General features: G+C 28.1%; 1 pseudogene; it reads right to left on the bottom strand.

Moving 5' to 3' along the window:
* Nucleotides 1–3885, bottom strand: part of LOC111036446 — a 7656-nt pseudogene extending 3771 nt beyond the window's left edge.
* Nucleotides 3886–10000: the final 6115 nt, after the last annotated feature.

Below are 10000 nucleotides of genomic sequence, written 5' to 3'. Positions count from 1 at the left end.
ATTTAGTTCATTAGATAAAAATTAATTATTAGTTGAAGGAAGAATTTAAAATTTCTTACCAATTTCGTTATCCTACTAAAAATAAAGAAAATAGTCAAATATATAGATACCTCAAGGTAGATACATGCAATTACAAGTGCAATTATTACAAAAATGCTAATAATGATAATAAACTGAAAGTTAAAAAAAATATTAGAACAAAAAATGTGAATTTTACATATTTTAAGCAGGTAGGTAAGTTAAATATTGTTAGTGTTCATCTTAATAATTATAAAGGTTAAAGAAAACAATTTGTTCCTATAACAAACACCAGGCCGCTAAGTATTAGGTGGTTTACTGGCATACTCTGTACCACCCTTGCGTAGACCTATGCCTGTACTAAACCAATATAGTCAATAGTGTGACATTTAAGAAACATTACAGCTAATGAGTTAAAAGTAAAATGAAAATACAATTATGAAATTCAAACGACTGATTCATATTTATCGATAGTACTATTTACAGTAGGGATAAAAAAAAGCTTTCAATTTTTTAGATATTGCCGATACCCAATAAGGAATTTATTAGTATACTTAATTTCTGTATGTGATATCTGGAGTTCGGATTTTGCAGGGATTTGTTTTTTTCCTATTGGTCCTAAACACAGCTATGTCAGCTCTTTGATATGTACTACGAATATTTAAAAAATAATTCATAACATTTTATTTTGCTTTTTTGCCGTTTATTTTTTTTAAATGTTTTTAATTTTTTGGGTGAATTTATATGTTCATGTTTTTGAAAGAACAATATTTAGTTTAATAGGTTATTATTTAAAAAGGTAATGTTTGTGTTAGGGGTAATCCCTGGATCTACTGAACCAATTTTGATAATTCTTTTACTAATAGAAAGCCACATTCTTGGTGAGTAACCTAGGTATAATTTTATTAAGTTAATAAATAATTAGTTACTATTAATAATTAAAATAAACGTGTAAATTTTATACCTATATAGTATAAATACAGCACGGCAGCCCGTGGGTTTCAAACTACCTGCAACCTGACCTTTTTTCTTTTGTGTGTGTTTTATCGGCGTGCAGATACAAATTGTTCCGAGAAGTAAAATTCGACAATCTACAATGTATAGATGTAAACATATAAATGAATAGGTACGACATAGGTATGGAACCCCGACCGTGCTACGAAAGTAGAACTACTCCTCGCGGTGTTCAAAATAATTTAGATCGGATATTAAGCTATTTTAAATGAGGTAACTAACTATAGTTTTTTTGTTATTTTTTGTATTCAACATTTCATTAATTTTAGAACCATTACAACAAACATACAGAGTCACTTTCCTATGATATTATAATAAATATGTATAATTTATTACTATGATATGGTGTCGGTACCATTAGAATCAATGTTCAAAGAAGCAACAATACTCAAACCTCGAGAATGACGTATTTATGTATTTATGTATTATTATTTACTATCATATCGCCAATATTTTAAAGTATCCAGAAATGGAGATTATTTTTAAAAATGGGGGTAAAAATTGAAAGTAGGATACAATTTGAACGTTCGGATAATATAAAACTTTATTACCGAAGCACGGATAAAATCGATTAATTGATAGCCTAATACATAATTGTTCTAAAACCGAAGAAGTGACATTGAGCGTGGCTTTTAGTTTTCACTTTTTATACAACTTGTGATTTTAGTATTTATAAGATTAAAATATTATAAAGATTAAAGATAGTGTCGAAAAAAAAATGGATTTCTTCCTTAGTATGATGTACCATTGAGAGTTTGTACACAATCTCATACATTTGGAGCTAATAGATTAAAAATGACCTTGAGGACGACCAAGTTCAAGCTTCTTCTCCAAAATAAAAAAGTAAACAGCAACGAATCAACATTTCAACCTTATCAAAAAACGTAATTGGACAATGTAGAATATTTTCCAACTTCTGGTGAAAAATTGAATTTTAAATTGTACAAAATATAAAATCAATATAAATATTTTGTTATTTTTCATTTTTCTTTACTGTTTTAAATTATAAAAATAATTATGAAAAAAATCTCATTTTAAAGTACTTATTTGTTTATGTAATTAAGTTTTAGCTTTAAACCTGAAGTTGACTGAAAATATTATGTTTATCCATCGAAAATGTAAGACATAGTATTAGAACAACATAAAGGTTATCTATATTTATACGAGTAGCATCGGTAGAAATTATCAGTGTCTTGGTTTAATCGTATACTAATTATTTATGTAATTTGAACAAATTCTATAAAATCTGGGACTTCTTATAACTTTTGAGACTGTGTTGAGCTTTATCTAGATAAAATATTTTTTTAGATCTTTCTAGATAATTTAAAATATTCAAAATAATATATTAATCTATGTTAAATATATTTCTTTTTTTTTCAAATTTAAAAATTTAATCGATACATATTGTCTTTTTAATATTATATATAATATTTATAAGTTTATAAATACGCATGGCTAAATAATAAAGTATGATCGTATTGAGACGCATTTTAGTTATGGGCTGAGCATGTTTATGCATGATATTATAAATATTATATTTTACATATATATATTATATATCATGATTTAGCATGGAAAAGAATCTCAGCTGGCAATGATTTATAGATTTATTTAGCCATGAAATTAATAATTTTGTATTGTTTTGTTTAGTAATAAACCGAAGTGATAAAATGTACTACCAGTGACAACCATGACACAAAGTTGCGATCATACCTAAACATAATATTTAGCCGCATAATGTTTAGCCATGAAATATGTAAATATATTATTGTTTAATTTATAACATCTTTAAAAACCTAAATATGTATCGTATAACTATTTTGTAAATTATTTAATTAGCTTTATCTAGATAAACCCGATAATATTTTTACCAAGGTACATTTTCAACACATTATCTAAATGATTTAAAAATTATTTGTGCACAGCACTGCAGTTTTAAGAAGGTGCTCCCATAATTACCAAAGTTGGAATTTTAGTGAAAGTGATATAATATTTATTATTAGCTATAAATTATTACTTATAATAAAAATATGATTTTCAAACTATTCAAAATTATGTACTAAAATCATCGTCTCAAAAAAATGATTGGTTATTGTAATAAAAGCTTCCTGTAATAGTGTTAACATGTCAACAATTAAACAATGTAATACTCACGCAGGTTTGATTATACTTTTGTCTTTCAAAACTGATAACTCGATGCTGTTTTCGTTGAGCTTTTCGTTGCACTCTTCGATTTTCAGCGTATTTTCTTTACAATGTAAGTCCTCAGTTAAGTTGTAAACGAACTCCCTCAATTTTCTTATTTGCACCTTGACTTTTTCCACCAAATCTTCAAGTTGAATGTTTACGACTTTGATTAGTTCACGTTCTCTTAACAGTTCTTTCTCGACGTCATCAAACACTAAGTCTATGCCCTGCCGACAGTTTCTAAAAAAGAAGTATGTGTAAAATTATACTTGAGGCGAACCTTTAGAAATTTCACCTAAGTCTAAGGCACTCAGCAATGGCGTCGAGCGCATCACCAACTAGCTGTTTGTTGGCATTTTCGATGCGAGTCTGATAGCCTAAAAGCAACCGAATCTCTTCATTTACACCGTATTTTTGTTTCTCTAGTTCTCTGCACTTGTACTCTATATCTTTGACTTTCACTTTGGACTGATGGTCGATTTCTAGCTTATTTTTTCCCACTGCGTCTTTAGCTTGATCAACTAATCGCTCAGCTTCGAGTGTCAACCTTTGGGCCAACTCTTGTTGTTCTTCGGATGCCATAATTTCCAGCTCACCCCTTTGCCGCCATTCTGCAGGCGTATGGTAATCAGAACTCTTAACTTTGCGATCATTTTTACAGTTCATATTTATTATAATAATTAAATGTGGGAACAAAAAATAAGAGTTGAATTTATGTACACTTTTTGTTCCTCGTGAAGGATACGCTTTTGTAAATAAACAGTATAAATTCAACTATACAAGTTTCTATAGTTATACTTATGACTAAAGACCGAATTTTGCATAAAATGCATGTTGCTATTTTCAACATCATAGACGTGCAGTCAATGAGTCTCCATAAATCATTACTTGATGATTAAATATCAAAATTATTTAGTGCATATTTTTGCATATTCTGACGTTAGTGCATGTTTTGCATATTTTTGCATATTTTATCAAAAAACCGTACAAATATACAACCAACGATCAAAAAATGTGTTGAGCAAACATAAAAAAGAGAATATAGGTACGTTTATATAATATTAATATGAAATATTTTACACCTCAAAGAATAGTCGGGCGCTAAAAATATGTTAGGTTATTGTTTTTCCAATTAACATACTACATTCAATTTTTTGTACTCTTTTCTTACTTATATAACTATATCACCAATGTATCTATTATTTAATTTTTTTACAATGTATCAATGATTAAAAATTAAATTAAAATTTAACAAATTATACTGTTGTATTACACATTTGTTATATTATACATCTTACTTTATGTTTATGAAAATGTAAATATAACTAATAAATAACTATAACTGCAAAATTAAAATCAAATATAACATGTAATAAAAACTGAAATTTAATTTTGCATTTATTGCATCTTTTTCTTGTTTATTTTGCCTTTTTTTAGTGCATGTTTGCATGCATATTTAAAAATTTTAAATGCATATAAATCCGGTCTTTAGTTATGGCTAGGGCTGGGATTTCGGTGCATTTTGCATTGTTTTTAAAAGCTTAATGTGCAATGCTCGTCTTGTCACAAATTTGTTTTATGTACATTTGAATGAGAATAAGAAAGTTAATTTTGAATATTTTGCATTTTTTGGCATTTTTTAGTTTTTAGGTCATTTTCTTAATTTTTTAGGGCATTTTAGAGTTTTTGGAGCATTTTTTGAGTTTTTGGAAACCAAATGTCGATGGCGTAGCGCACAAGTGTGATAAGTGACATTTTCGTAATTGTTCAGGAGAACGATTTTTAAGTTTGAGATGTTATAACAATTCAAAAATGTAACAAACTGTACTGAAATTTTTGTTAAATTTTCCTTAACATGTAATGAGTAATGAGGATTAAAAATTATTGTTCTACTATAGACAAATCTCGAGAAAAAAATTTTTTTTTTAAAAAACCTGCACTTATCACATTTGTATTCTTAAAAAAAAATTTAAAAAAAGCTATTGTACTTAACACATTTTGTACACGTAAAAAGTAATGATTAAACACATCACATTTTTCTTCTAATTTCAATAAAGAACAACAATTACTTAAATAATATTATAATTGTTATTATAACTGCTTTAATATATTGTATAACGAATTAAAATATTCAACCTTTTAATAAAGTATATTATAAAATTTCTAAAAAAACATTCAACTTATTTTATGACAACTTATCAAAATATAACATTATTAATTAATAATACAAATATAGAATATAGATAATAGGAACTTCAATCAGCAGTATCCTCATCATCTGAGGACATTTGTGGTTGACATTTTTTGGTGGTTGGCAAGTCATTATAAAATTGATAATAATCATTTGGTATTATTTTACAATTCATTAAATACTTCAAGTCTTTTTTCTTTGCTTCGCTGATAGGAATTTTTTTTGAGTACTTGATATCTAAACTAACTGAAGTCCATTCTTGTTTCCTACCTGCACCTCTTTTCATAGATGTGTCTATTTTTTTGAATACCGTTTCTTGTTGATCATATTTGTATTGCATGGTATAAGGCTCATTTTTTTGAAATCTCATCCACTTTATCTTCAACCAATTTACTTTCTCTTTTTCTGTGTTCAAAGTTGTATTTTGTATCATAGAACTCACTAATTTTTCAAGGTTATAAAATTCATTATAATGCATAGTTTTAACTTTGTATGGACTAGGTTTTATCCTAGCAGATGAAAACAATAATGCCCATTCTCTGGTGGTAAATACTTTTTTATGTTTCCTATGTCGCTCTATAGTAGCATGTATAGAGTCTGCCTCAAGATACGAATGACCAGATTCCATAAATTTGACATCAATTGTTTCTATATTATCTATGCGATTTACTGCATATAACATTGCTGCCAAAATGTTCTTATTTCTGTTTTGGCCTCCACAAGTGTCAGAGAAAGTTGAAACATGAGTAACTGATTCTGGTAACTGGGACAAATAATTTAATAAACATGTACCAATTTCTGCACTTCCTTTTTTCCCGTTGCATTCGTCCCAGACATAACAATACCCGTCATTTTTATAAGAATCAAAAATCGTGAAGTTATACACATTTAATTTTCTTCTATAGTATAATTGATTTTCTCCAGAAAATGGGAGGCTTAGAATAGCTTGTAGATCAAAGCTAATTGTTCTGAATGATTTTCCATTATCCAAGGCAGACTTTTTTTTGTCATCACTTTTCATTTTTTACATTAAGAGCAAGGGTAACTAATTTATTTGCTCTTGCTTTCTTCATTTTTATTTTGAATAATTATTAATAAAGGGTATTTAAATAAGTAAAATAATTGTAAGCTGCATACTCATCATAAATAGTTTTAATTAATAATACCTAACTTACTTTAAATGCAATACACGATGTCACGCGTAGAACTTATCACAAGAAAATAAACTTTTAATATTATGGTGCTAATATTGATAATAATAATATGCTAGATAGGTGTGCTTGATAGGTTATAGAAATGTTTCTATTCTCTATGATTATAAAATGCGCGCCAAACGTGACAAATATTAATATTATTAATATCTTTTTTATTTCATAAAATTGTTCACAAATGTTTTAACGTCACTTAACACATTTGAATGCAACGTAAAGACATTCATGAAAATCACAAATGTTGTAAAGTCCCTTACAACATTTGTAATTTTCTAATTTTAGAGATTTGTACTTATTTCAAATAAACACGACATCTAGCGGAGTAAATAATGAACTATTCACTTACAACGTTTGTGCATAATGTGCAGAATTGAATGATTAAATTGATTATGCACTTAACTCATTTTTCAAAAAAATGTCACTTATCACACTTGTGCGCTACGCCATCGATGTATGAATTTGAAATTTTATTATAAAATTTTAAGATTTTTACACCAACATGGTTTTTAAATAAAAATAACAGATTATAAGTAGGTACTCGTAATTCGTATTATATTATCGGACAATCAACTTTTTTTTTAGATTTATACCAAAACTATTTACATTTCACACTTGTAATAGATTTTTATAATACATTTTTAAAACTTTTGATTGTAATTTCTACTAAAATTATTAAAAATAAAAAAATTTGTAGATCATAAAAGCATTTTTTTTAGGACATTTTTCGGGTTTTTTTAGGGCATTAAAATCCCAACTCCAGTTATGACTTATGATGATTGGCGTATTAATAGCATACATAACTCCGTCCTCACCCATTTAGAATTTTTGAACATTTTCTTTACCAATATTTAGTATGAATTTGTATGACAATTTTCAAAATTTATTCGATATTGGGTTCCCGCTATCGAACAAAAAAAAGTGTGGGGCTGGGGTGGTATGATTTCAGCTACACATAAGGTTAAAAACTATAAACTCATATAGGTTTAACTAATACTTAATTTAGTAATTAATTTGTATGAATTAGTACTATAGATTTTAAAATTTGTACGACCATCGTTCGGAGGCAATCGCAAATAATTAAATAACACCACTCCACCACCATCCAAAGCTGGGTGGTTTTTCTTTCACACAAAAATGACCTTCCTCTTTTCGCCCACGTTCTTTTTTTGACCAAAAATGATAAAATAGTTTCCACTTTTTGCCTAAAAATAACATTGCCTTTTAGAATAACCCAGAAAGCACCACTAGAAGGAGGAACTCTTCAAAAATGTATTGTATTTGTTTAAAAATAATTATTATATAATACAGATAGTTAAGTATTTGTCATGAATTGTTGCGCCGTCGTTGAAAAAAAAGTTGTGTCATGTCATGGATTTAATTTATATTTACATTTTTTGTATATTTGAATATGACATTGATTTAATGAAACCATACCTACTTAACTCTCCTCTATACTGTGGGATTGTTTCTTTATTTTTTAATTAGCGTTCTTTTACTTCCCTATCTTTAGGAATTTTATGTAAGGGGACTCTATTTAATTTACTATAAACATCAGCTTAGACTTCTTGTACAACAGCCAATTAAGTATACATTGGGGGAGAATCACAATAAAAACTTTTGTTAATGAATGAGGGCATCAGCTTTGATGATTTAGTTGCCTAAAGCTTTGGTAGGAACATATTTTCATCGGATATATAGTTATCAGTTAAATATTCTCAGAACTTTTGTAGTGTTTCATTTTCATGGCAGTCAATCATTAAATCTACATCAATCACCTACCTCTTCAGGATTAAAAATAAAAATACTGATATCAGATATATATATCAGACAAGGTTATCACTACTAATAATTATATATACATACTATTATTCCAATTAATATCGTTGTTTCATTAGTTGTAACTAAATATCAAACATCATCATTTTGAGACAGCGCTTTCCAAAATGTTAAACGTGAAACCGTGGGCGAAAAGAATACAATTATTTTCAATAGGAATTTTGAATTAGGTAATTATAAATTGAATTAAAATATGCAATATTAAATATGAGATTATTATAATTTGTAAAAAATATATAAGTATAATAGTATTATAATTTATAATATATTGTTTGTATACATAGGTACGATTATCATTCATTTTTTCCGTGTAACTATAAATTGTAGAATGTACATAGATTTTTAAATTTAGTGGTATAACTGATCTTCATCCGCGATTACGACAACTTACAAGTGTAACAGTAACAGGTCAAAATTACATTTTTTCAGATTAAAAATCAACCCAAGTATAACGATCAACAATGAATCAAAAAAAATATTTCATAAGCCGCCGAAATGAAAATTGTTTTAAAAACCTCTGTGGGGTAAGTGAAATATTTCAAATTTAGAACCCTAAATATGTGAATTGTATATATATATTGTGTGCTGCATTATTGAGCATATTATTATTGTTATTATATTTGCCGTGCGTATAACGCCCATACACCATTTGTTTTGTTATTACTTAGACCAGGGTAACCCTTCGTCTACACACCGCAAGTCGTTGGCACTAACCGAATTCTCATAGGAACGGATTTGGAGCAACATACATCTCAAGGTTACTGCAGAACCTGCAATTGTGGTGGTCGACTGTACTAACTTGTGAAGTGTTCTGTGTGAACAACTTGTGCTTTATGCTGTGGTGTCTGCGACACCATGTCAAATGTATAACAATACAGAAACAATCTATAATAATACATTATATGGTAATCGTATGTACATTGAGCTATTTAAGGGCTCTTAAAGATTAAAGATAATAATAAATACTAATACATTTTTATATCGGAACAACCTGATGTGGCGCTCCGCTATAATAGCTACGCACAAATATCAACAGGACTTGACTATGGCGGCACTATCAACGTACAGGAAGGATACAGACTTCACCCCCGCGAGCTAACCTAACGACGAACGTGAATGGAGACCCCATTTAAGTCAGTGGATATTTTAAGGAATCACTGAGTGATATAAAAAAAAATTCAGACTGACCGTTAAAATCAACGTGCTTATAAAAAACGTTACAGTATTAAATATTATGGAAAGCATTAATAACTATGTCTAACAATATCATTAAAACTCACAACACATAAATAATAACTAATAATTTATGAGTTTACCACGGCAGTCCTATGCTGTAGCATAGCCGCCCGGATTTTTTGCATTTTTTTCCGGTTTTTTTTACACGATTTTTCCAAGTTCCAATGATTATTACATTGTTATCTCCATTATTATTGTAAACATAATCTTCGTGTTGCTTACATTATGAAATAATTTCAAAATTACTTATTCCTACTTCCTTCTTTCTTTTTGTTTTTTTTTTTTTTTTTTTTTTTTTCTTTTTTTT

The sequence above is a fragment of the Myzus persicae genome, unplaced genomic scaffold (genome assembly GCF_001856785.1).
Source record: "Myzus persicae strain clone G006 unplaced genomic scaffold, MPER_G0061.0, whole genome shotgun sequence".
In the NCBI taxonomy this organism is placed as follows: domain Eukaryota; kingdom Metazoa; phylum Arthropoda; class Insecta; order Hemiptera; family Aphididae; genus Myzus; species Myzus persicae.
Note: the sequence above shows the minus strand (reverse complement) of the source record. Positions and strands in the feature narration are given on the sequence as shown.